The following is a 27,345-nucleotide window of genomic DNA, read 5'->3' as shown; positions in this document are numbered from 1 at the left end:
CTTGAAAAACAAATGTGTTTTTAATAAATTGGATTTGAGCATCACTTAGAAGCCCTGGATTACCAGCTGAGTGGAGACTGGTTTGATTTGCACTGATAAACTCCAGGGGAGATGGTGCCTCTCTATATCCAAGCCATTGATGTCACCCTGAGCCTGCTGGGCTTGGTGACATTTAAGCAAGGTGGACACAATTCTTTTTAATACATACAGAATGGATTTTATAAAAAAAACCCCAACCCAGGGCTCTGATCCTGCTCTCAGCAATCCCCAAACAACACAGGGGTTAATAAAAAGCTCTGAGCAGAATTTCAGTAACAGTTCACTCCTTGATGAGAGAGAATGAAGAGTGTGTGACATAAATTGGAGAGGGACTGGGGACAAGGCCTGGACACAGGGAATGGCTCCCACTGCCAGAGGGCAGCCATGGGTGGCATCTTGGCAACGAGGAATTCCTGCCTGGGCTGGCATTGCCACAGCAGCTGGGGCTGCCCCTGATCCCTGCAGTGCCCAAGGCCAGGCTGGAGCAGCCTGGGATGGTGGCATTGGAATGGGATGGGCTTGAAGGGCCCTTCCCACCCAAACCATTCTGGGATTTGGGACACTCAGAATCCATCCCCAGGGATTTTTATGGAAGTTGGGGATGGAGAAGGGAAGGGAGACCCTTCCTGGAGTGCTGAGGTTCCCAGTGAAGCCCCCAGACCCCAAAATCCCTTCCTAGAGAGGAGTCGGGGTGGGGATGGATCCAATGCCAGGCTGGGAGAGCTGGGAATGGAGGGAATTCCCTGGAGAGGGAGCCTGGGGTGGGATTTTGGGAAGGGATTCCCAGAGCAGCTGGGGCTGCCCCTGATCCCTGCAATGGCCAAGGCCAGGCTGGACACTGGGGCTGGAGCAGCCTGGGATGGTGGGAGGTGTCCCTGCCCACGGATGGGGTGGCACTGGGTGATCTTGATTATCCCTTCCCACCCAAACCATTCCATGATTCCATAATTCAGTGGTGTCACTGTCTGAATGACTTACCTCTGTTTCCATTGCTTTTTCTTCCTGCCTCAAAATTTCCCAAGTCCAAAAAGCAGAAAAGGTCTTTCCATTGTTTTCCCACAGACTCTTTCACTCCTTTCCTCCTCTCTTCATTCCAAGAAAACCAGATTTTTTTCAGAGAGTCTCTTGCTTACCAGACTATGGAACTGAATCCTCTCTCCCATATCCTTGGTCAAACAAAACATTCCCCAATGTCAGGGAAACACTGAATACAATCTCTGCATTTGGTTTTTGAAATTAACACCTGAAAGAAGATTTTCATCTACCAAGGACATTAATAGCACAAAACATAGGAATTTAGCCTGGAATTTGGGGAAGACTTGAGTTCCTTATCTGTTTCACAAAGTGATGTCTCCTCTTGGGTGACTGAAAATGCAAAAGACAACTGTACCTCAGAATTTTAAATATTTAATTGACAGAAATATGTAGGAAAACAAGAAATTTATGAAGAGCAGAATGAGACTTCCAGTTCTGTTTTATCCTGGGAACGGTGAAACAAAACTGAGAGGTGACAAATTCAAAGTTAATGTAAAAAGGAATTTTATCAAAGATTGCTTAATTAATCTGCAAATCTCACTGTCCCAAAATAGAGCTGAGGCTTGGAGACTTGAAGGACTGAAAGCAAAGGTGTGAATGCTATTTTGTCAAATTCAAACAGGCAGCTGAAACAAATTCACTTTTTCAAAAGAGCTCAGGGCAGACAAAATTCTGCCAAGCTTCAAGGTATAAACCACACCTGAACTCTCAGAGGCTGGGGACAAATTCCTCCCAAGACACACAGCAGGGAAGAGCTGGGCCAGCTGGGGGTCAAATGGCACTGGCTGATCTCAAAAACAGCACCAGGAATTGCACAGCCCCTGCTCGGGTCATCCATGGACACCCCCACGTGCCTATCAAAGCAAGTATAAACCACAAGGTATAAACCACACCTGGACTCTCAGAGGCTGGGGACAAATTCCCCCCAAGACACAGAGCAGGGAATAGCTGAGCCAGCTGGGAGTGAAATGGCACTGGCTGCCCTCAAAAACAGCACCAGGAATCACACAGACCCTGCTCTGGTCATCCATGGACACCCCCACGTGCCCATCAAAGCAAGTATAAACCACAAGGTATAAACCACACCTGGACTCTCAGAGGCTGGGGACAAATTCCCCCCAAGACACAGAGCAGGGAATAGCTGAGCCGGCTGGGAGTGAAATGGCACTGGCTGCCCTCAAAAACAGCACCAGGAATCACACAGGCGCTGCTCTGGTCATCCATGGACACCCCCACGTGCCCATCAAAGCCCTCTGATCTGAACAGGAAACTCCTTCTTTGCCAGGACCAGCATCTCCAGCATCATTAGATGCAAAAAATGGGAACATTATCAGAGTGGGTCTCATCTGTAACCAAATTCCCGTTGATTTCAGTGGGAACTATCACTCTAATCCACACAGGATTAGCAGACTTCAAAAAAGATTTGAAGGCACAAAGCTTGAGTGCTTAAATCCCACTGATCTCGGCTGGAGCTGGGAGCAGATCCAAGGAGAAAGTGCTGAACCCCTCACTTGTGTGGCTTCTTGTCCAGCCCAGCCAATCTCATCCATCTTGGGCTCTTCCCTGCAATTAAGCTGATAATTAAGAAATAACAGCATAATAGAAATGGAGAGTTGCTGGCTAGCACGGTTAACATCAGGGACAAATTGAGCAGTAATCTGCAAAGGATGTTATTGCCATTATAAAAATAAAGATCTGTCTCCCCAGCCAATCAATTCAGCAGATATATACCAACAATCAAATTGTTAAAAATGACTTCTATAAATTACCCAGTGCTGCATCTAATGGAGGGAGAAACATCTGTGAGACAATTTAGAGCTGACACAACCATACGTCGGGAGCGCTTTTTCATCCTGCTGCCTTTCTGCTCCATTCAGAGCTGCTGTGCTGCCGCTTTGTTTAATGCCCCCGTGTGAAAACAGCCTGGATTTCCACACCACAGTCAGTCTGGCTTGGAGAAACCTCCAGAATATATGCATTTAATATGGGTGGAATAATTCAATTTCCTCAGTATTATTTCAGCTATGCGGTTACAATCTCCTTAATTCTTCATTAAACCCTCTGGGCTCGGGGGATGTTGCTGGGTTTTTATGATCTGCCATACTTCTTTTGAATGACTGTGGAAAGACACACAGAGGAGCAGTTCTGGTCATGTATTTTTTAGTCAGATATAGTGGTGATTTCAGATAAATCTGAGTGATTTAGGACCTTGCTTTGGCCAGGGGAGCCCTAGATAGGGCCCAAGTAGGGGCTCTGAGAACCTGGTCTGGTGGAAGGTGTCCCTGCCCATGAATGGGTCCTGGAATGAGGTGATTTTTAAGGTCCCATCCAACCCAAACCATCCTCTGATTCTATGTTTCTATGGCTGCTTAATCCCAGAAAGGATAAAGGGATTTAAAGGTGGAATGTTCTTCCTTTTGTAGCTTCGTCCTGGCCATGCCCCAGCCCAGCCCTCTGCAGCTGGAAGCCACCAAGTGACACCACTGGAAGCCACCAAGTGGCACCATTGAAAGGCACCAAGTGGCACCACTGAAAGCCACCAAGTGGCACCATTGGAAGCCACCAAGTGGCACCACTGGAAGCCACCAAGTGGCACCATTGGAAGCCACCAAGTGGGACTACTGAAAGCCACCACATGGCACCACTGGAAGCCACCAAGTGGCATGTCTGTGCCTGCAGGCTCCTACCAGGGTGTGAGTTTTGGGAAGGGACAGGGTGAAATGAGTGATGTCCATGCTGGCTCCAGGACTGAGCTGTTACTGAAAGAAATCAGGAAAATCCTGGGTTTGAAGGGTGTTGTAATTGAGACAGAGACAATACAAAGCAACACACTCCATTTCCAGAAGGATTCCAACTGTTTTTATTGCAGCATTGATGCTTTTTATACATTCTTACACAACTCATCAGTTTGCACTTCACTCATTGGTCACAGGAGACAAACAAGGTGCTCATTGAATAGGCAGTTGCAGTTTCTCTGATTTATCCTTCTGTCTGTCTTGGCTTCTGTGTCAGTGACCTGGGCAGGAAATTCTTTCAAGGGTAAACATGGATCCTCTTATCAAACATGGATCCTCCTATCAAACATGGATCCTCTTCTCAAACATGGATCCTCTTATCAAATGTGTGTCCTCTTATCAAACATGGATCCTCTTACCAAACATGGATCCTCCTATCAAACATGGATCCTCTTCTAAAAAATGGATCCTCTTATCAAACATGGGTCTTCTCATCAAACATGGATCCTCCTATCAAACATGGATCCTCTTCTCAAACATAGATCCTATTATCAAACATGGGTCCCCCTATCAAACACGAATCCTCTTATCAAACGTGGATCCTCTTCTCAAACATGGATCCTCTTATCAAACTTCTCTCTGGCTCACAGAAGTCACTGTAAAACCCCATCCACAGGAGGGTGGAGATGTCGTTGTTTTCCGTGTGTGGTGATTTCAGGGTCAGTCTCACACCTCAGGCAATCCTGTGAGCTGCAGGAGAGGGGCTGGTTTTCCCCAGTCCATGGAAAGTTTGGACCCTGTTGTCCAAGAATCCCTCAGTAACCTTTGCTCTGCATCAGGAATGAAATCCCAGCCTGGCTTCCCAAGGCCCTGCTTCTCCACAGCTGTCAAACCAGCGCCGGTTTTTAATGCAGACAGCAGAGGAGAGCTCATTTCTCTGTCTGGGCACTATGTGTGATAATCCAGGCTCTGTAAATTAAATTTGGGCTGCAATTTAAGCACGCAGGGATTTGGCAGGGCCCAGAGCTGCCAGCCAGCAGACGTTGCCATGATCAGCTCAGTGCAGGGCGGACATGGAATGGGAATAAAGCTGGGAACAGTTGGGTCTAAAATCTCATCTGTGTGCAAATGTGGCTGCTCCTAATTTTTCAAATAGGACGTGCACAAGTGGGACCTGCTCCTTCTGAAGCTTTGCAGCTCTCGTGTTGGTTTAAATTAATTTTGCATGAAACTCACTTTCAAATCTTAAAATTAGCTCCAACTTCCCTGGCTCCCTCTCGTCTGCTTTTCATACTTTAATTCCCCTTTCAAAAACACTCTGCCCTGCACAAAACACAGATCCTTCTGTGATTCCAGTTATTGTCCCATCTCTTTTCACTTCTTTTATCCGTGTATCTCTCCTACACTCATTTTTTTCCCCTCTCCATTCACCTGCTTCCACCCAGCATCATCTGTCTCCATGGAAACCAGTTTGTAATGACTCCTACCTGAACAAGTGGCCAAACCTTGCTTTATTTTTATCCCCCGTTGTGATCTTTCCCTTTGAGTTCTTGCTTTCTCTTCCCTCTCATGGCTTAGTGGTGCTGTCATGTCTGTGGATATTCCCTGAGTATTTCTCTCTCTGCACCATCCCCTCCTTCCTCCCATTTCCCCCTATATTTTAGAATTCTCTGGGGTTTTGTACCCCAGTGAGTGGTAGTTTAAATCCAAGGCAGGTTTGAAACTCTCCTGTTCATCAGTGGCTTGCAGGGATCTGCCTTCTGTTCTCCAGTCCATCTCTTCTGATTTGCATCTTCCCCCACCTTCCCGAGGTCTCAATTTGCATTTTCTTTCATCTGGGGAGCACAAATTAGGTGACATTAATCTGCTTTGCCTGACCTCACTTGATATTCAGGATCTTGTTTATCCCATCATTCATTCTCACCTTCCACTCATCTGCACTTGTTTACAGCTTTATCTGAATTTCCACTGGGGCATTCCAGGAGCTGCAGAATTCAGCTCCAGCTTCCCAAAGGAGTCACTTCCCTCTAAACTCCCTCTATTACCTCTGTTAACTAAACACACTTAATAACACCATTCTTCTTCTTGCCTTCTGGCTGATGAAACCCAAGATCATGTTTGACTTCTCTTTTCTCCCCTTTCCTACCGAATACTGCGAAAATCCACCCCTCCCTTATTTGTCCTGACAGCTAAATTGCCTCCCCACCTTTCCTAAATCAATGTGCCACTGTCTATCTCTGCTTCATCAATCCCTAAAATGTTGCTCCTGTGGCACTGATGACAAGGCACTGCTTCTCCTGGAGCCAAGTACCTCGAGATGCACAGGTGATGCCCGGTGACTCCTGAGGCCCTGGCGCAGGTTTTCCAGGGAAATTGTGGCTGTTTTGGATCCTTGGAAGTGTCCAAGGTTGGGTTGGATGTGGCTTGGAGCACCCTGGGATGGTGGGAGGTGTCCCTGTGAATGACAGGGGGTGGAATTGGATGATCTTTAAGGTCCCTTCCAAACCACTGTGATTAATAACTGATAAACATCCCAGCCTGTGTCCCATTTTTCCCAGACGCTGGACATGCTGAGATGCCTCACTTGCTTTTTGTGCCTCCTGAGAAGGGTGAAGTTCACAGAACAGATTAATAAATGCTTAATTTTCTTCTTAACTGCTTGATATCCTCAGCCAGGTGTTGCGGCGTTGAGGTTCCTCAGGACAAGGTGAGAGATGGGAATTGACTCCAAGTACTCAGAAGGCTGATTTATTATTTTATGATATTATATTAAAAGAAATGCTATACTAAAACTATTCTAAACTATAGAGAAAGGAGACATCAGAAGGCTGGACAAGAATGAATAATAAAAAAACTGTGACTGACCAGAGAGTCTGACACAGCTGGCTGGGATTGGTCATTAAATAAAAACAATTCACATGCTGGGTAAACAATTCTCCAAATCACATTCCAGAGGAGCAAAACATGGAGAAGCTGAGGCTTCTCATCTTGCCAGAAGAAGAAATCCTGGCAAAGGGAATCTTCCTAAAATATCACAGTGACAGGCAGGGAGAACCCATCCTGTAGTGGACTGTTTTCATGGCAAGGTGCATCCATTTTGGGCAATGTCCATCTCCTTTGTGCCAAACTCTGTACCTCGTTTTCTGACTGGGAGAGTGACAAATAGCAGCAATAATCATTCCAAATTTCAACAGGCAGAGTGCCCTTCTTGCTCCTCCACACCCTGTCCCCACACAGTTGCTTACCCCAAGCACAGGAGGTGTTCCCATCCTTCTCTGTGCTGTTCCCAGCATGGAATTTGCTGCTTCCACCAGCAGGCAGTGGGAGCAATGATGGTGTAACCACAGCAATCTGCCTTGGATCATCTGTGTGGAAGGGCTCACAGCTGGTCTGTGAGTCAGAGTTAGCTGGAGAAGAGAAGCTGGTAAGTCACCTTTTCCTCTGAAAGGAGTTCTATCAAGGCCATCGGTGTGGAAATGGGGGAGAAGAAGAGATAAACGAGGGGTCTGCAGTTGGATTTTGGTGGAAAACAGTGGTGGAGACCACCCTGCACCAATGAACATTGTGTTGGTTTATTGTGGCCAGGGAATAGGTATAAACTTTGTGGGGGGGTATAAAAAGACAGTATGCTGCTAAAATGAAAAAAGGAGAGAAATTCTGACATACATGTGTCTTGGTTTGGAAAGACAGGAGCCTGCTAAGGAAGGCAGGAGCTTCTCTTAAAATGGAGAATGTAAACCCTCCCCACCCCTCTGAATTGCAATAAATTTTAAATTAAGGAGCTCTTAGGCAAAAATATGGAAGCAGGAAATAACAGTTCTTAAATAGGGAAGGAAAAAATAAAAGGATAAAATAAACAATGCAGTGCATTAGAACAACACTGACAGAGTCAGAACCCAACCTGACACCCTGTGGGTCAGGATGTTGGTGTCAGTCCCATTGGAATTGTGGCTGCAGCCCTGCTGCAGTGTCAGGGGTGGTTCTGTTGGAGCAGGGATCCTGTAGGGAAGGATGTATCCTTCCTCTGAAGATCCAGGGGAAGAGGAGACAGCTGCTGATCCTCTGGGGAATCCAGTGGAGAAGTGTGCTGGTGTTCCAGGATCTCCAGATTAGATCCGGGTAGGAATGTTTGAAATCTCAGATTATATCCAGGTAGGAATGTTTGAAATCTCCAGATTATATCCAGGTAGGAATGTTTGAAATCTCAGATTATATCCAGGTAGGAATGCTTGGCTCCTCCCTCTGGGCTCACATCTCCCCATGGGATGCTGCAGTTCTTATCTGTCATGCAGTGACATTCAATAGCTGTTATTAGTAATGTCCCCTCCCGAGGGAGGAGTGAATGTGATCACGCAGAGAGAGAGATAAGGCAAACTGCCCACCTGACAAAAGACAACTGCCATACAGATGGTGATAGAAAACATCTTGCCTTGCAATCTGGAAGAACATGGTGTTGTTGTTCCTGTTTGTTACAACTGTCTCAAGGACATATTTGAACCTGAAATTCCAACTTTTCCCACATGTCTGCCCATCTGAGCACCTGGAGAGGATCCAGGGGGTCAGAGGGATCCTGCACAGCACAGCAGGGCTGTCCTGCACGGACATGCCTGAGATACCCAGAGCAGCAGCAGGGGCACCGTGCTTGAACTTTGCATTTCTGCAGCTGCACAGCAGTTCAGGCACACAAAATAATGCCAGTGGGATAATGAACTGGATGGGGTGAGGAGAGGGAGGAGGAAGACCCACAGCATTGCTGCTTCTTGCATTGGTACTGAGCCATGGAAATGCTGCTTTAGTATCATATTTGACAATTCTGCATGTCCAAATGCTGCAAAGCCCATTGATGTGGGTGTTTATACACAATTCCATAAGGGACACAGCCTGGGAGAGCTGGGGGTGTTCACCTGGAGAAGGGAAGGGTCTGGGGAGACCTTACAGCCCCTTCCAGTGCCTAAAGGGGCTTCCAAAAAGGAGGCAGAGGGACATTTTATGCAGGCACAGAGTGCCAGGACAAAGGGAGTGGCTTTAAAACTGACAGAGGACAGGGCTAGATTAGATATTAGGAATAAATTCTTTGTTCAGAGTGTGGTCAAGCACTAGAACAGGGTGCCCAGGGAAGCTGTGGCTGCCCCTGGAAGTGCCCAAGGACAGGCTGGACAGGGCTTGGAGCAACCTGGGACAGTGGAAGGTGTCCCTGCCCATGGCAGGGGGTTGGAATGGGATGAGCTTTAAGGTCCCTTCCCATTGGATTTTTTTGGTGGTTCTCTGGTTTACATTGGCTGATTTGTCTCTGCAGGCAATGGAGAGAGACTGGAGCTGCTCCAAGGGCGTTGCTGAGCACAAGGTTAAGGACAGGTGAAACAGGGAACATCTCCTGCCCAGGAGAAACCAAAGATGAACTCCCCAGCTAGTCTGGCTCAATGTGGAGATGCAGATCCCTCACAAGGAATCTCTGTTGATCCCACCACCATCCTGAGCCTGGTCTGACTGGAGATGTGTCTGAGTGCAAGGCTGAGCACTCCAGGGTGGGATAAAACACTTTCTGCCATAACCTGTCCTGTTAAACACCTGTGGGAGCCAGGCTGGTGTGATCCAGCCCAGCAGAGTGTGTTACCCTCGTGTGACGCGCTGGGAACACGTGCAGTGTGTCAGAGCACTTAGGCAAGGCAGTGATATCAATAAAATAAAACTCAGCTGTTCTCTTAGCATCTATTTCATTTTTTCCATCTGCAGTCACAATTGGGGAATAACTAATTCAAATCAGAACATCCCCAGCATGGATTTAGCACTGCTGCTAAATTCCATGTCGTGCTACCACCACTTTCAAACCCCAGACTGAAAACACCGAGTGAAATCACCTTTGGGAGGAAAAGACAAATGGAGCATTTCCTAGACAGAGGAACACATCACATCAAGAACCAGAGGTCTGCGTCAGATGCACCACGACAATTCCCCTTCAGAAAACATCCCAGTGGTTCTGTTACTCCAATTTATGCTGTAAATTGTGCATTTGCTTCCACATGAAATGGAGTTGCCAGGTCTCCATTAAAGTAGCCACAGAAAATATTGGAAAAAGAAGAAAAAAAAGGAAAATTTTGCACCCAAAGAAAAATTGGGTCATTCCACTAAAAAAAAAAAAAAAAATGCAGGCAGGCCTGACCTCTTCTTTAATTTAAGGACCTGAATTTTACAAATTCATAGACAGGAGCATAAGAAAAAATATCATTTTAGCACCCACCTCTTGCAGTAGGGAGGCCTTTCCCTCTGTGCTCTGAACCAATCACCTCCTCATTTCACTGATGTTCCCTTAATTCTTGCCTTCAAAAATCAGTGAACAACTGTTTCAAATTCACTTTCTCCAAGACCTTCATCTTTTTATAGATTTCTAACATAATTCTCCCTTTTCTCTTATTTTTTCCCCATTTTCCCTGTGGTACCTCTACGACCATTCCTGCTGTGGGAGCCACTTCACTGATCCCAACCTTCCCATGTATCCCTTTCCTTCCCATATAACCTTTTCCTTCCCATATAAATTTTCCTTCCCATGTATCCTTTTCCTTCCCATAAAACCTTTTCCTTCCCATGTAACATTTTCCTTCCCATGTATCCTTTTTCTTCCCATATAAAGTTTTCCTTCCCATATAAAGTTTTCCTTCCCATAAAACTTTTCCTTCCCATATAAACTTTTCCTTCCCATGTATACATTTTCCTTCCCATACAACCTTTTCCTTCCCATATAACCATTTCCTTCCCATATAAACTTTTCCTTCTCATGTATCCTTTTCCTTCCCATATAAACTTTTCCTTCCCATATATAATTTTCTTTCCCATGTATCCTTCTCCTTCCCATATAACCTTTTCCATCTCCACTTTATCCTTCCCAAGACCAGGAATCCTGTGTTACACACAGTGCTCGTGGCACACACAAAACCCAAGGAAATATTGGCAAAATCAGAGCTGTCTTGACCTTCTGTGGCTGCCAAAAGAAATGAAGAGAGGGAATGGTGATAAATTGATCAAGGAAAAAAAAAAACTGGAAAACGCAGACAAGGGCCCCCAGCTTCTCATGAAAAATCATAAAGAAGCAGCAAAGCACCCCAAAATTTGTCTCCTAGGGAGGAACCAGTTGTCCTGATTAAGGATATTGCCTTGCCAGGCCCCATACAGACATTTGGTGTAAATTAGGATGTCTCTGGTGTTATTGCAGAAGGCAGGAAAACCTTCAGCACCTGGTCATTCCTTTGCCAAATGTTCAGGGATTTGCAGAGGTTAAAACAGACTCCATAAATGTCAGATGTCGACAGCACCACTTTCAGCAATAATAAACTTGAAGCAGAAGAAAGTTCCCTTAAAATATCAACCTTTCACCCAGCAGGGCTCCTTCCAGGCTTTAAAAGATGCTGCACGTTACTGGCCCATAAATAATGGTAATGAAAAGGTCAAGCAACCTGTTAGGAAAACCTCACTGCTCGGTGAATGAGCTTGGGAAATCACAGCTAAAATTGTGAAAATCCAGTGCTACAGCCCTGGTTCTTTTGTGTCCAGCCTGTCCTAATTCACGGAGCTAAACCCTGTCCTTGCTCTGAAATGATCTTGAAGTTGCAGTGGCTGCACCATGTGCCAGAGTTGGCTCAGTGAACTTTTAATCCATTTTTCCTGATGAGTTTAGCTATGTCTTTCAGAAGAAAGTTTTGCTATTTAAAATACCTTTTTCTTTCATGGGAAATTAAAAACAAAAATTAAGAAAATATTTTATCTGGAGGCAAAAGAAAACAACCAAAAAAACCAAAAACCAGCCAAGAAAGGGTAAAAGAAAAGAAATGTAGTAAGGAGGAGGCAGCACATGCAATGTCAGGCTCTGGTCTCAGGGAACAGGGACAGGAGGAGAGGGAATGGCCTCAGGGGGAGCTCAGGGTGGATTTTGGGAAAATTCCATCCCAAAGGGGTTGTCCAGCCCTGGCACAGCTGTCCAGAGCAGTGGTGGAATCCCCTCCCTGAAAATGTTCAAAAAAATGTGTGGATGTGGCACCTGGGGACATGATTTAATGGTGACCACAGTGTTGGGTTGACAGTTGGACTCAATGTTTTTTTCCAACCTTAAGAATTCTATGATTCTATAAATAAAACCATATTATTCAATACAGACCACCCAATATATTTTTCCCAACGCTGCCAGAAAGCAGCATCTCTTTTTTTTCCCCTGTTTCCAAACACTGAGCATCCCTGGGAAAACAAGAAGGGAATTTACAGCAGGTTTTTTATTTTCCCCACGCTAGATTGCAATAAAGATTAGGTAGGTCAGCTCTGCGCTGCTCAAAACTTTATTTACTTCCCACTGTGATTTCTCCTTGAAAGAGTAAGGGCAGGGTAACCTTTGGATCTTCAAAAGCTCTGTCACTGCTGTGATTACTCCAAGAGAAATTTGTGCATTGTTGGGCTGGCAGCGAGCGTTCGATGCCGCCGGAGATTCCCGTTAACAGCTCAGGTGAGCCCAGAGGAGCCACAGCTCCTTTGGATGTTTCTATCCTGCATCTCATTAATTAATCTACTCCAGCCAGCTCTTCCTGATCCATTGTACATCCCCTGCTTATGCAGCCTTATCGACCCGGCCCTGGGGAAAATCAATTCTTGTAATCTATCTTATTACATTTAAATATATGTACAGAGCTTGATACGCTACAGCAGCGGCGGGGCTTGGGAGAGGCGGGGGAAAAAAAGGCTGGGAAGGAGGAGGGAAAGCCCTGCAGAGCTGCCCCAGTTTAGGGTTTTTCCAAGCTCAGGGCAATGCAAACTAAGAAAAAGGATTTAGGGGAAGGGGTTGCTTTCATCTCAGGTGAGGGCAGGCACAAGCTGGGATGTAAATTCCCAGAAATCCAGGGTGGTGTTCCCAAGGGTGCCAGAGCCCAGGAGCATTGGACAATGCTCAGGGACAGGGGGGGATTGTTGGGGTGCCTGTGTCTCAGGATCTTTTGGTCGCTGTGACCCCAAGAGATGTTAAAAAGTCTCTTTGCCCAGCCCCAGTGCTTGAAGAATGAGTCAGAGCTCTTCAGTTCTTGGTCTCAAGGTTGTTTATTGTTTCTTATCCATAAAAAATTTTCTCTTGCCCAGCTGAGGTCCATCCAGCAGGACAGTTCCAGGCACTCTGCCTGCCCCCAGGGCAGTGTTATGTCTTTATACTAAAAACTATGTACACAATGTTTACAATTACTTCCCAATCCCTATCACCCATGTCAGGCAGTGAGCTGCTACTCTAAACCAATCCAAAAGTGCCACCATCACAGCAGAAGATGGAGGCCAAGAAGAAGAAGGAGAAAGGCTGGACACGCCCAGCTCCCTCCATCTTGCCTCTTGAACCCCCATACCAAAAACCCCAAAATCTATTTTTTCACCCCATGATAAATTCACTATTATTCTACCTAAGCTGTTGTGGTTTGCTGATCTTCATACAAGGTTGGTAATTTGCTCCATGGGTCACAATCAAACCCACAGGGGCACCGTGGGCTCTGTGCCAGGGTCTCTGAGCCCCTGGCAGGGTCTTGGCCATTCTGGACGGCCAGAGGGATGTCCTGGGTTCCCACACCTGTGCAGGGCCAGGAGATGGATCCTTGCTGGTCCCTCCCACCTCAGTGTATTCCATGATTCCATAAAAAGCCCTCAGAGATCATGCTTTTAACTCTGGATTTCTCTGCTGTTTTAATCAAAATACAAAATCATAAAAAGCAAACCCTTTTTTATTCATCAGTCCAACAAAAACTGCATAATTATCCTCCTTTTGTTGTTATTAAAACTGCTTTCATATTTAAGTAGAATTTGATAGATAAGGTGACGTGAGTTTCCTCAGAGGTTGTTGTGCACAGAAGCTGGGGCTGCCCCTGATCCCTGGAAGTGTCCAAGGGCTGGTTGAACACTGGGGCTTGGAGAAACCTTGGTGTCCCTGTCCATGGCAGAGGTTGGCACTGGATGATCTTTCAGGTCCCCTCCCACCCAAACCATTTCATGATTCTGTGATTAGGCTGACAAAAAAATATAAAAGGCCAACAAAAAATGATCTGGGTATGAAAAGGATTCACTTTGATCCCTGGGAAAACCATGGTGGGATTCTTGTAACGTATCCTTGGGGACAAGAAGGAGAATAAATAAGTAGGAAGGGCTGGCATGGATTTGCCAAGCATAAATCATTTCTGACCAGCTTAACCAGGCTCTTCGTGGTGATGTTTGGTGGGAGTGATGCCTCAGGTGTAGCTTTTGCATCTTTCCCATTCTGTGCTGCTTTAGTGTCTGGGCTTCACATTCAGGGATGGTGAGCTGTGTGCACAGAGCAGGGAGACAAAACAATTCCTGCTCCAGCTGGGCACCAAGGACAAATGCCCCAAATCTCAGCCCAGGAGCACAAACCCCGTGGGCTGGAGAGAGAAAAACAAGCAGGGTGGGACTGCCTGGGCTAAAGCTGCAATGGGACAATGAACTGCAAGGTGCAAATGGAGCAGAGCTGATCCCAGGGACAGAGCCCGGCAGCGCTCGTGCATTTTGGGGCCGTTTTGGGTCATCTTGGGTGCAGCCCTGGCTGGGCTCTGGTGCTGCCCAAGGTGCAGCCATGCAGGAGATCCTGTGAATGAATCCCTGCTTTATTCTGGAACTCTGCCCAGCCTCTGCTCTAGCTCAGATTCTCAAGGCATCAGGAGGACTTGGAGAGAGTGGACACTAAACAGGAGAGGTTCAGATTGGAAATAAGAACAAATTTTGATATGAGACTTGTCAGGCATTGGCAGAAGTTTCCCAGCAAGGCTTTGGTCACTGCTGTCCAGAACAAAAGAATGATGTGTGGATAACTGAAAGTAGGAATTACATCCAGAAGGGAAATTATTGATTCTATTTTCTTTATTTTGACTTCCAGTAAGTGAGAAGCAGAACAGACCCATCAAGGAATCAGAATTTGATGTGCAGACAGCACAAAACCCCTCCTAATACAGAGGGTGGGTACATTGAGGCTGATTTGTAGAACAGATGGAGCTGTTGTTGTGAGCTGATTTTTTGTGAAAAAGAAGTGAATGCCTTTAGAAGTGGCCAATAAAAGCCTTGGGGATTATCCACCTAAGGAAAGGCAGCACAGAATGCTGTGCCTGGTGTGTTCCATTTTTCCTATGTGCTCATTTGAGACTGAAAATGGGTGAGTTTGCTGAACGCAGAAAAGCCTTCCTGTGACCCAGAACTGTTGAGTTTTGTTTTCTTTTTATTCTAGGGTTGGGATTCAATGTGTGAGATGGTATTTCTAGTTTGGATTCAGATTTTATTTGTTCTTATTTATATTGCAGTTTTACAAACTGTGAGTTTTACAGCACTTCACTCTAATAAGTTAAAAATGGAGACATATCTCCCTCTCTACAAGGTCTTTTAAGGGTAAACTGTCTAATTAAGAAATGATACTTAATTTTACTTTTAACTTAATAACTAACTACTCGTGGTTTGTCATGTGGACTTTTTTATTTAATTATACAATGCTATTTAAAGTTATGAAGAATAAGGCGAAGAAGCAGGATTAGTTACTGCTCTAAAACTTTTATTTTGTTATATATATATATGAATATATTTTAAAACCTTAAACTTGAAGTTTTGTATTATGTGATATTGCACACTTCCATTCAAACTGCACACTCATAATCTTAGTTCTATTATTTAATTTTGGGAGCCCTCTCTACAGCCTCAGGTCAATGTAGAGTTCTCTTGGGCGTCAGTGTTAGCACAGAAAGTCTAAAATTCTCAGTAACCCAAGTTCTAACACAGAACCATCCAGGCATGGACAGAAATGGGTGCAAGAGCACCAAAAATAATGTAAAAATGCCATTTTCTAATGGAAATCTGCAGGGCCTTCTCCTTTTTTGCCCCTCTCCTTTGTTTTTTCTAAGCTGACTTGAGAGAGAAGGGACAGGAGGATGCAAAGCCTTGCTCTGGGTGCCTTCCCTCCGACAACAGAGGCAATGACACACCCGAGATGCTGCCAGCCCTCCTTCAAGGGCTGGATTGATGTCCCTGCCTCGTGCTCAGACCCAGCTGGGAGAAGGGGAATTAGGCCTTGTCTTTCAATTACTGCTGTTTTGCTCAGGGCCGCGCATTGAAGCCTCCCAGCGGAGAAGTCCCTCTCACCGCTTATCATCTCCGCATTCTATTTGAAAATAAAGCTTTTAATTAAAACTGGCATTTCTCAGCTTCCCACTGGCAGCCAGCATCTGCCTGAGAAGGAATATCTTTTGTGACACTGGCTGTACAGAAGCCCAGTGTTAAAGAGAGTAAATAATTTGCCCCTCTCCTGCCAGCAGAGGATTCGAGCTCCTCCGCACTTCGGGCCATGAAAGACCCCTCAGCACTTCCCAGCAGCCAGGGGGTTAATCCAGTGACCTGGCTGTGTTCCAGCTCGAGTGATCTCTGTCTCAAATCCCCCACCCTGCAGTTCCTCAGTGAAATAATCCCCTGTCCCTGTTCTGTCATTACAGAATCAGAGGATCACGGAATACCCAGAGTTGGATGAACCACGAGGTTCATCCAGCCCAGCTCCTGCACAAACACAATCCCAACAACCCCACCCTGTGCATCCCTGGGAGTGCTGTGGGAATGGGAATTCCTTGGGAATGTGCCCATTCCCTGGCAGTGGCCAGCACCCTCTAAGGGAAGAACCTTTCCCTAAAATCCAACCTGACCCAGCTCCACAGGAACTGTCTCAAATCCCCCACCCTGCAGTTCCATAGTGAAATAATCCCCTGCCCCTCTGTTCTGTCATTACAGAATCAGAGAATCATGGAATATCCAGAGTTGGAAGGGACCACAAGATTCATCCAGTCCAGATCCTGCACAGACACAATCCCAACAAACCCAAAATCCCAACAATCCTACCCTGTGCATCCCTGGGAGTGCTGTGGGAATGGGAATTCCTTGGGAATGTGCCCATTCCCTGGCAGTGGCCAGCACCCTCTAAGGGAAGAACCTTTCCCTAAAATCCAACCTTACCCAGCTCCACAGGATCTGTCTCAAATCCCCCTCCCTGCAGTTCCATAGTGAAATAATCCCCTGCCCCTCTGTTCTGTCATTAGAGAATGAGAGGATCATGGAATATCCAGCGTTGGATGAACCACGAGCTCCTGCACAGACACTCCAACAATGCCACCCTGTGCATCCCTGGGAGTGCTGTGGGAATGGGAATTCTTGGGAACGTCCCTGGGAGTACTCACCACCCTTTGGGGGAAGAACTTTTCCCTAAAATCCAGCCTGACCCAGCCCCACAGGACCTGCTGATGCTCAGAGTTAAACAGACCCTGGCTGGCTCATGCACAACAGCCTCTCCTGGGTGGGCTCTTCCCCAAAATCATGCCAAGGCATCTTTTCCCAACTCCAAGATGCTGCCCCTGCTCTGCAGGCAAAACTTGTGAAGAATGTCACCCCCAGAGCAATATTTTGGAAGAGTTTTCAGCAGCTGACAGGGACCATCTCAAACGCTGCAACCTCAGTAATGCCACAACACTGCCTGCATTATCTCACTTAATTAACACCCAAGGATGAAGAGACTCTTAGCAATTTTGGGAAAGCTCTTTAAGGGCTTGAACTGCACAATGACACAATTGAATCCCATTCTGACAGCTTTTAAATGTAATGTGGATCTTTTTGTGTTCAAAGTGAGGATCCTGACATGTAAGTTAATTTTATTATGCCTCTCCTGAAGGCAAGGGTTTTTCCTCTGCTCACAGTTGCATGTTCTGATGTAGGGCAATCATCTCTCATCCTCCTCCCTGCACTTCAGGCACTTTCTGTACCAAATCTGTCATGTTCAGAGTAATCCTGGTGAAAGAGAATGGGGAGAGGGCAGATGGGAATGACTTCTGGACAATATCTCTGATAGTCACGTTAGAGGCCTGTGCTCTGACTTTTACAAGTTTCACAATATTCTAGAATTCCACAACCAAAAAGAATTGAAAGAAAAAAACCCCAAACCCAGGTGGGAAATGGTGATGACAAAACACCAGACAATAAAAATCAACATCAATTATCCTCCAGCACTGGCAACCCTGGAGTCGTGAAAGTCAGGGAAAAACAATAAATAGAAAACAAACGTGGCCTCAGCAGCTTGTTCATAAATTTCCATGGCAATAGCTCTGCATGTTCCCAAACCTGGAACAGTCTCAACTCAGATATTAAAGCTCAGAATCACCTCAGCCAATGCACCATTTCTGTCTGACACAACTGGAAATGCTTTATGGTTTTAGCAGCTTTTCCCCTCCCATCATTAAATATTTAACAGTTCTAATTTAACATTGGGTTGTTTTGGCTGAGTTGTTCATAGACTGAACTATGCAGATGAGAGGAAATTATCAGTCACACATTGAGTAAGGACATTTTGTGTTTCCATCTCCAATCTCTGCTATCCCATTACCTCTTTTATCAAGGTTGTGGCTGCCCCTGCATCCCTGGAATATCCAAGGCCAGTTGGACGGGACTTGGAGAAGCCTGGGATGGTGGAAGGTGTCCCTGCCATGGCAGGGGTGGCACTGGATGGGATTTAAGGTCCCTTCAACCCAAACCTTTCCATGAATCTGTGATTTAGCTTTTCCATCTATTCTGCTGACTGGATACATTTGCAAAAGAGAAAATTTCCCTTCAAATCCAACCACAGCAGAACGTCGCCTGTGGTATTTCCATTGTTCCCTGGACGGAGGAGGAATTGGGAATGTGACTCCATGTTTTTAGAAAGTTGATTTATTATTTTATGATATTATATTATATTAAAGAATACTATACTAAAACTAAACTAAAGAATAGAGAAAGGATATTTACAGAAGGTTTAACAAGATATTAATGAAAAACACGTGACACTTTTCAGAGTCCTACCACAGATTGGCCGTGATTGGTCATTAAGTCAAAACAATTCACATGAAACCAATGAAACAATCACCTGTTGGATAAACAATCTCCAACCACGTTCCAAAGCAGCAAAACACAGGAGAAGCAAATGGGATAATTTTTGTTTTCATTTTTCTTTGAGGCTTCTCATCTTCTCAGGAGAAGAAATCCTGGCAAAGGGAATTTTCAGAAAATGTGACAGTGACAGTGGCCTGTGGCCTATTTTGGGACAATCCTGACAAAAAAAATATAAATGTCTGCTTTGGGCACTTCCCAAGAGGAGTTGAAATAAAAAGAATTACATTCTCCATAGGGTCTTTTGAAAAAATGTCACCCTGAAAGCATTTTAGGCCCTGGAAGAACAAATGTGACAGAAGTGGACATTTCCCTGTGGATGTGAGGCCCCAGCCCTTGGCTGCCTTTCAGAGAGGGTCATTTAATTAATCCAGCCCCGTTCTGCTGCCTCCAGAGCAGGGCCCTGCCATGGCTGCTCTGAGCTGGACAGCCATTAAAAGATAAGAACTGCAATCCAAATTTGTATAAAGATCTGAATAGACAGGGTCCAAGTTGCATGAAAGAAAGAAAAGCACAATCAGCATTTGTGCTGCTGAAAAAAAAAAGAAAAAGCAGGCACGGGGTCTGAGTCTTTGCACAGGCTCGCTCATCTGTGGATGTGGCACTTCTGCAAGTTCCCTGATTGACTGGCGGTGAAAATCAGAGCTGAGGAATGGCCTGAACCTGCTTTGTGAGGTGGAAAATGGATGTTGGAGTAAAACTTGTCAAATACTTTTGTTACAAGGGAGTAGGAACAAATCACTCTTATATTTCTTCCTATTTATAAGCAGAAAATCTCTGGAAAACTCCCTGCAGGAAAGATGTGCTTACGAGACTAGACTGGAAAATGAGCGGAGACCTGAAACAGATCTTGGATCTTCATCAAAATTTACATTTGATATTTGAAAATTGAACCTCCAGATCCAAACCTGCCAGTGGTTCAGAGGCTGGGCTGAAACTGCAGCCTGGTAAAGGGGATTTTGGCCACCACTTGCAGAAGTCTGTTACTCCAGATTGCAAGGCAAGATGTTTTCTATTACCATCTGTATGGCAGTTGTCTTTTGTCAAGTGGGCAGTTTGCCTTATCTCTCTCTCTTTGAGTGACCACAATCACTCCTCCCTTGGGAGGGGACATCTGCTGATAACAGCTATTGAATGTTACTGCATGACTGAAAAAAGCTATAACATCCCATTGTGAGATGCTCCGCCCTGAGGGAGGAGCCAAGCATTGCTACCTGGATATAATCCAGAGGTTTTTGAGACACCAGCACGGCTTCTGCACTGGATTCCCCAGAGGAACAGCAGCTGTCTCTCCCTCCAGTGGATCTTCAGAGGAAGAATACATCCTTCTCTACAGGATCCCCCTTGCTCCAGCAGAACCACACCCGACACTTCAGGAGGGCTGCAGCCACATTTCCAATGGGACTGACACCAACACCCACACGGTGTCAGGTTGTGTTCTGACTCTGTCAGTGTTGTTCTAGTGTACTGCATTGTTTATTTTATCCTTTTTTTTTTCTTCCCTATTAAAGAACTGTTATTTCCTGCTCCCATATTTTTGCCTGAGAGCCCTTTAATTCAAAATTTATAGCAATTCGGAGGGGTGGGGAGGGCTTACATTCTCCATTTCAGGGGAGGCTCCTGCTTTCCTTAGCAGACTCCTGTCCTTCCAAACCAAGACATCTGTGGACTGATCCAACACCAAAAGATCTCAGCTCTCAGGACAGCTCTGGACTTACTGAGCTGGGTGTCCCTGAGTCCACAAATATCCCCTGAACAAGGGCCCTGTGCCAGAGCTCATCTCTGGGGACACCCCCATGGCCCCTGCCCAGTGAAAACCAGCCCTGGGTGGGGACAGGAGGATGGACACATCCCTGGGGACACCCAGGAGTGAGGAGAAGCAACCCCTCCGTGGACATCACACCCCTGAGAGGGGAGAGGAGCTCAGGGTGGTGGCAACCCCCCACAGCAGAGTGTGGAAGGAGAACAAGGTGTTCTGCACTGCTGTTATCTCAGGGCTGAGATCTCAGGGAGCTGTGTCCCTTTTCCCTTGGAGAATAATTCCCAGCTCTGATTTGGGTTTTGCCAGGTACAGATCAAGGGTATCTCAGAGCATCTGTCCTCGGCTCGGCTGAATCAGAAATATCAGACCCTCATCTTGCTGAGCAGAATTTTCTATTGAAGGCAGGAGTGTTATTAAGAAAATGTTCGCCTCCCGTTATTCCCAAGGGAATGAATCACCTCTCTCACCTCTCTAAGATCTCAGCAGCCCTGCAGGCTGAATAGATGCAGGAATTTTGCTGCCCTTGGGAACAATCTTTCCCTGAGAACAAAACCCAACAAACTGTAATTTGGCAGCCAATGTCATCTCCAGCATAATCAAGTATTGACTTAATTAGAAACTCTTTAAAGTGATGCATTGGGAGAGAAATGCTTTTTTTTTCAAAGTATTCCTCATTTGTAATTATTATTTCACTTGTGAATCTTCCACACTCCATTGAAAATGCCATATGGAAAACAAATTAGTTTGCTACAGTGACTAATGTTTATTGCCTCTGCTGCTCTGAAGTTTTGGGCCAAGTTTTTAAATCACCAATGCTTTCTCTGGCAAAAGTGCCAGAGAAATTGGTGTAGATGAGCAAAGTGTGGAGAGGAGTAGGAGCAAGACTCCAGGGAGCAGCAGCATGTCCCACCTGGGCACTGGGAGAAATCCAGGAATTTCAGAGCAGGCAGCTCTTTATTTCAGCAGCTGCCTGAAAATGTTGGATGTGCTGAATAGGAGAGAACTGAAATGCTGCTGCTTTCTCTGAGAGAGGGATGATTTTGGTTTTGGGAAGGTTATTCTGAGCTGCACGGATGTGCAAGGCATTTGCACCTTTCTTTAGATGCGTCTTTCCACTTGGAATAGCATAATATTAAATATAATATAATTATACTATTATATTAATACATATTATCCTATATATAATAATTATTATATTATATTATATTATGTTATGCTATTATAATAAATATAATAGTCTATAGTACATTATATAAAATATAATATATCATATCACGGTGTAATTTGATATGATATAGTATAATGTAATATAATAATAAATATAATATAATATAATATAATATAATATAATATAATATAATATAATATAATGTAAGATAATATGATAATATGATATAATGTAATAATATATAATATAATAATATGATAACATAATACAATATAATTGTATTATAACATAACATAACATATAACATATACTATATACTATCTACTATCTACTATCTACTATCTACTATCTACTATCTACTATCTACTATCTAATCTACTATATAATATATAATATATAATATATAATATATAATATATAATATATAATATATAATATATAATATATAATATATAGTATAATGTATTTTGCTTGTACTGCACCTGCCATTCCAGGCTCCAGTACCTCCATTTCCCTTGGCTCTCCTCTGATCCTTCAGTGCTTTTTTTTCTCACTCTATTCTTCCCCTTCATTTAAGTGCAGGCATTGCTTTTACAGCACAGTGGCTTCCAGGCTTATCCTCCTTCCCTCTTTTGAAGCCTGGCCACAAGCTGGACTCTGTCCCACCTTCTGCTGCATTTTCCATGTTCTCTGTCCTCTTTCCAAACAGGAGCACAAGAAGCTTCTCTGTCAGGAATGTTTGGCCTTGCACCACTCACTCTCAGGTAGAAATCCCTGGCTCTCCTTCCAGCCACGTCCAGGTTGTTGTAACAACCACAAAAGATGGGATTTCACTTTTCCTTTCCAATCCTTCCCCTGCTGCTGGGAGGGACCATCTGGATGCGAGCGCTCAAAGCCGGCGAGAGATTTTTGACTCCTGTGCTGTGGGAATTTAATGGAAGCTCTGATCAAAGTTTCCATGGCAGAGTCCTGCATGAACAAGCTCTGTTCCTGACAGCCATATGGAATTCCCACTGGACAGGTGGCATCTGGAGGATGCCCACAGGATGTGTGTTAATAAAAATGAGCATTGGGAATGAGGATTGAATGTAACAACTTTGGCATCTAAAGGCAGGGGCACAAAGTCTTGGAGAGTGTGGGAGTTGCTCAGGACTAAGGACTCCAGGGTTTGGGCTGTTTGTATCATCATTAGGTATTATTTATTACTAATAATATATTAATCACTGCTTGGAGGACAGGACAGTTGGCAGCAGTGACTCTATTAGCCAAAATTATGAGTGTTTCAAAACACCATCTGTTGCTGGTTACCTCGAAGCCACGAAAATAGAAACTCAATTTACATACTGGACTCTGCTGAGGACACACTGCTGGGCACAGGCTCCGTGATTGAGGAGGAAATTGCCTCTTGCTGTTCCCATCCGTGTCTGTCTGGACCTCCTGCCTCCCTCTTCCAAAGGATTCCGATGCTCTTGTCAGCTCCTGCATCTCTGAACTGTGGAATCATTTATTCACCAACCCTAGATAGAAATACAGGACAAAAATCTTCCCAGTTATCACAGGCCACCACATCATCTGGAGGGAAAAGCACTCTGCTGCTGCAACCTCCAGAAATCTTTGGAATTAAAGGACATGTAGAAACTTAAGCTTCCCATTCAGGACTCAAATGCTGCATTAAAAACATACAGGACACAGCGCACGTCCTTTAACAGGAAACCCTGTTAATGTGGCAAAGTAAAGCACTTGAAAATTAGGGAATGCCAGATTGATTGTTGCCATGGAGAAGTCCTTGAGAGCATTAATCACTGCCTGGATTGAAGAGTGTGCAGAAAAGGAAAATGTGGGGCCACACACGGCTCCAGGGTGTGGAAACAAACCCTCCCATGGTGCTGATCAGAGCCACCCCGTTATCCCAGCAGAGAGGGGATGTCCTGCTGGAGAATCCCTGTGGGATGGGGTGTTTGATGTTCCTGCAGCAGGGAAGGGATGTGTCCTGCAGGAGGATCCCTGTGGGATGGGGTGTTTGATGTTCCTGCAGCACAGAAGGGATGTGTCTTGCAGGAGAATCCCTGTAGGATGGGGTGTTTGACATTCCTGCAGCACAGAAGGGATGTGTCCTGCAGGAGGATCCCTGTGGGATGGGGTGTTTGACATTCCTTCAGGGAAGGGATGTGTCCTGCAGGAGGATCCCTGTGGGATGGGGTGTTTGACATTCCTGCAGCACAGAAGGGATGTGTCCTGCAGGAGGATCCCTGTGGGATGGGGTGTTTGACATTCCTGCAGCAGGGAAGGGATGTGTCCTGCAGGAGGATCCCTGTGGGATGGGGTGTTTGATGTTCCTGCAGCACAGAAGGGATGTGTCCTGCAGGAGGATCCCTGTGGGATGGGGTGTTTGACATTCCTTCAGGGAAGGGATGTGTCCTGCAGGAGGATCCCTGTGGGATGGGGTGTTTGACATTCCTGCAGCACAGAAGGGATGTGTCCTGCAGGAGGATCCCTGTGGGATGGGGTGTTTGACATTCCTGCAGCACAGAAGGGATGTGTCCTGCAGGAGGATCCCTGTGGGATGGGGTGTTTGATGTTCCTGCAGCACAGAAGGGATGTGTCCTGCAGGAGGATCCCTGTGGGATGGGGTGTTTGATGTTCCTGCAGCACAGACACTGCCAGGGATTCCCTGTAGGGTCACAGACCTTGTGGAGCACGGCATGGAGCTGGAAATAAACGTGGGGTGGAGATGGGATTGGGATGGGCATCACAGCAGATGTTCAGGATGATCCAGAGAGTGGATCCTGGTATATTAAATACATATTATATATATTTATATATGTATTATATATATTTTTATATAGTGGATCCAGAGTGTAAACCCTGAGGAGCTCTCAGCTCTGCCAGGGGCTGTGTGATCCTGAGCCACTCTCCTGCCCTGTACCTGTAAAATAGGGATAGAAATGCTTCACTTGCCAAATGCTTTCATGAGCAAAATGTTATTCAATACAAATTTAGAATTTATACATTCTGCATAATATATAATATATAATATATAATATATAATATATAATATATAATATATAATATATCATATATCATATATCATATATATCATATATAATATTACATATAATATATGATATATGATATATGATATATATTATATTATATATATTATATATGATATATATAATATATGATATATATGATATATGATATATGATATATGATATATGATATATGATATATGATATATGATATATTATATATTATATATTATATATTATATATTATATATTATATATTACATATTACATGGGGGCATTTTTCAATGTAAATTAAAGCTTTTAGAAACTATAACCATAGAGACACAGAATAGTTTGTGTTGGAAGGGAACTTAAAGCCCTTTTAATTCCAATCCCCTGCCATGGCAGGGACCCTTCCACTGTCCCAGGCTGCTTCCAGCCCTGTCCAGCCTGGCCTTGGGCAATTCCAGGGATCCAGGGGCAGCCACATCCTTGATAGAAGAGGGATAGGAGAGATTGGAGATGGAAACACAAAATGTCCTTCCTCAGTGTGTGACTGATAAACAATTTCCTCTCATCTGCACAGTTCAGCCCATTGCCCAAAACTCAGCCAAAACAACCCAATGTTAATTTAGAACTGTTAAATATTTAATGATGGGAGGGGAAAAGCTGCTAAAACCATAAAGCATTTCCTGGGTGATGTCAGTTGTGTCAGACAGAAATGGAGCATTGGCAGAGGTGACTCTGAGCCCCAGACCTGGGCACAGCACCCAGGTGGGGTCACAAAACTGCATTTTGGAGGCCTGTCTTTGTTTCCTCTCCCTGCTTTGTTACTTCTCCCCTATTGCAGCTGATTAAAAAAGATCTGTGTCTTTCACTGCCCTTCGATGTGAGCATTGGCTGCCCTTTACTCACCACTCAGGTTTAATATTCCCAAATTTTATTAACCAGTTATTTACAAACTGCCAAATCAAACAGATTAGCAAGCAAGACCGAAAACAAGACAAAAGATCCTGTGTTAGTGTCTGACTGAGTAAATAATCTGCCTGGGCCATGCATAATTAATCAGTTTGCTGTTTCACCATTCCTGATCATCCTGGCAAATAACACACAACTCTGGCTTTTGCTTGGATTGCCTCTGCTGCACACACACAGGCAGTTGGCTGCATGATTTCTTCCAGAAAGGAAAAGAGCAAATTTCACAGAACAAACCTCTGGAGAAGCTGGCGACCTCCCCACACAAACCTGAGAGCTCTGGGCTGTGTCAGTGCAGCATTAGAGACAAAGACCTTCTCCAGAAATGGATCAAACATCTGCAGAAACGTGGCATGATCCAGTTTTTCCCAGTGTATGGCCACAACAGCTGCCATAAAAAGAAATATTCATTTTAGGATGTTTATTGTATCTTAATAAGAATCTGATTAGGAAAATAATTTAGGAATATGTTGAGTTTTAATCTGTTAGATCTGCTAAGCAAGGGCAAGAAGTCCTTGTCAGGGCTGTGCCAAAGGAAAGGACACCCAAAGTTCTTTTCCACTTTGATTCCCACAATCCTTTTTTATGCTGATTTCCCATTTCAAGCTCATCATGGAAGGGGCACTGCTCCCTCCCTGTTAGAGTGAGGCAAACTCAGCCATGGAGCAGAGATTTCATCCAGCTCACACTGAAAGCTCTGGCCTCGCTGGGAGGAATTTTATTGAATAAAACTGGAGAGGCAGGCTGGCTCAGTGAGGCACAGCCAGCTCCCATTTCTGGGCATCACAGAATCCCAGGATGGTTTGGGTTGAAGGGACCTCAAAGCCCATCCAGTGCCATGGGCAGGGACACCTTCCACCATCCCAAGCTACTCCAAGTCCTGTCCAACCTGACCTTGGACACTTCCAGGGATCCAGAGGCAGCCACAGCTGCTCTGGGCACCCTGTGCCAGTGTCACCACCTTCACAGTAAAGAATCTCTTCCTAAAATCACCATTTTCAGCAGACTGAGGTGTCTGACACCAGCAGTAAGATGGGACAGTCCCCCAAATTGCCCCTGCTGTCCTCACCCCAATCTGAGCAGACACCTGAGTTTCCAGAGCAGGACAAGTCTCTGTTCCTCACCTTGATCTTCCATGTGCCCACAACAGCAGATTCATTGACGATTTTGAAATCCTTGGCAGCTCCAGGGACAGGATTTTTAACACCAGTTAATCCACTTTGCTCTCCTGCCACAACATTTCCTTCTCTTGCCAGCACTCCGGAAGGAGAACCTGCTCCAGGCACCCAGGGTGGACACAGGGGATTTACTTTTCCTCCAGCTTTGTCCCACATCCTTGCAGATCTGTCTCATAAAATGTATTTCTCCTCCTTTAACACCCACCCTCCCTTAGAATTCCTCCTGAGAGGTTGAAAAGCTCCAATATTTGCTCCTTGTGGAAGTGTTTCAGCTCTGTAATCAAATAACCCATCAGTCATCTTTCAGTCAAGGCACAAGCACTGAACTCCCTGACTCACTGTGCAGCTTTATTTCCACCCCTGAGTTGTTTCCTGGGCTCAAATCCACAGTCCACATTTTTGGGACACATTTTTGGGGCAGAATGTCATCACTGGTGTCCCTCATGCTGCATTCAGAGGGAAATGCACCTCTTTCAATTAGTCA

This window comes from Ammospiza caudacuta, chromosome 5, assembly GCF_027887145.1.
Source record: "Ammospiza caudacuta isolate bAmmCau1 chromosome 5, bAmmCau1.pri, whole genome shotgun sequence".
Lineage (NCBI taxonomy): Eukaryota > Metazoa > Chordata > Aves > Passeriformes > Passerellidae > Ammospiza > Ammospiza caudacuta.
The sequence above is the reverse complement of the archived record's forward strand: the minus strand, read 5'-3'. Positions refer to the sequence as shown.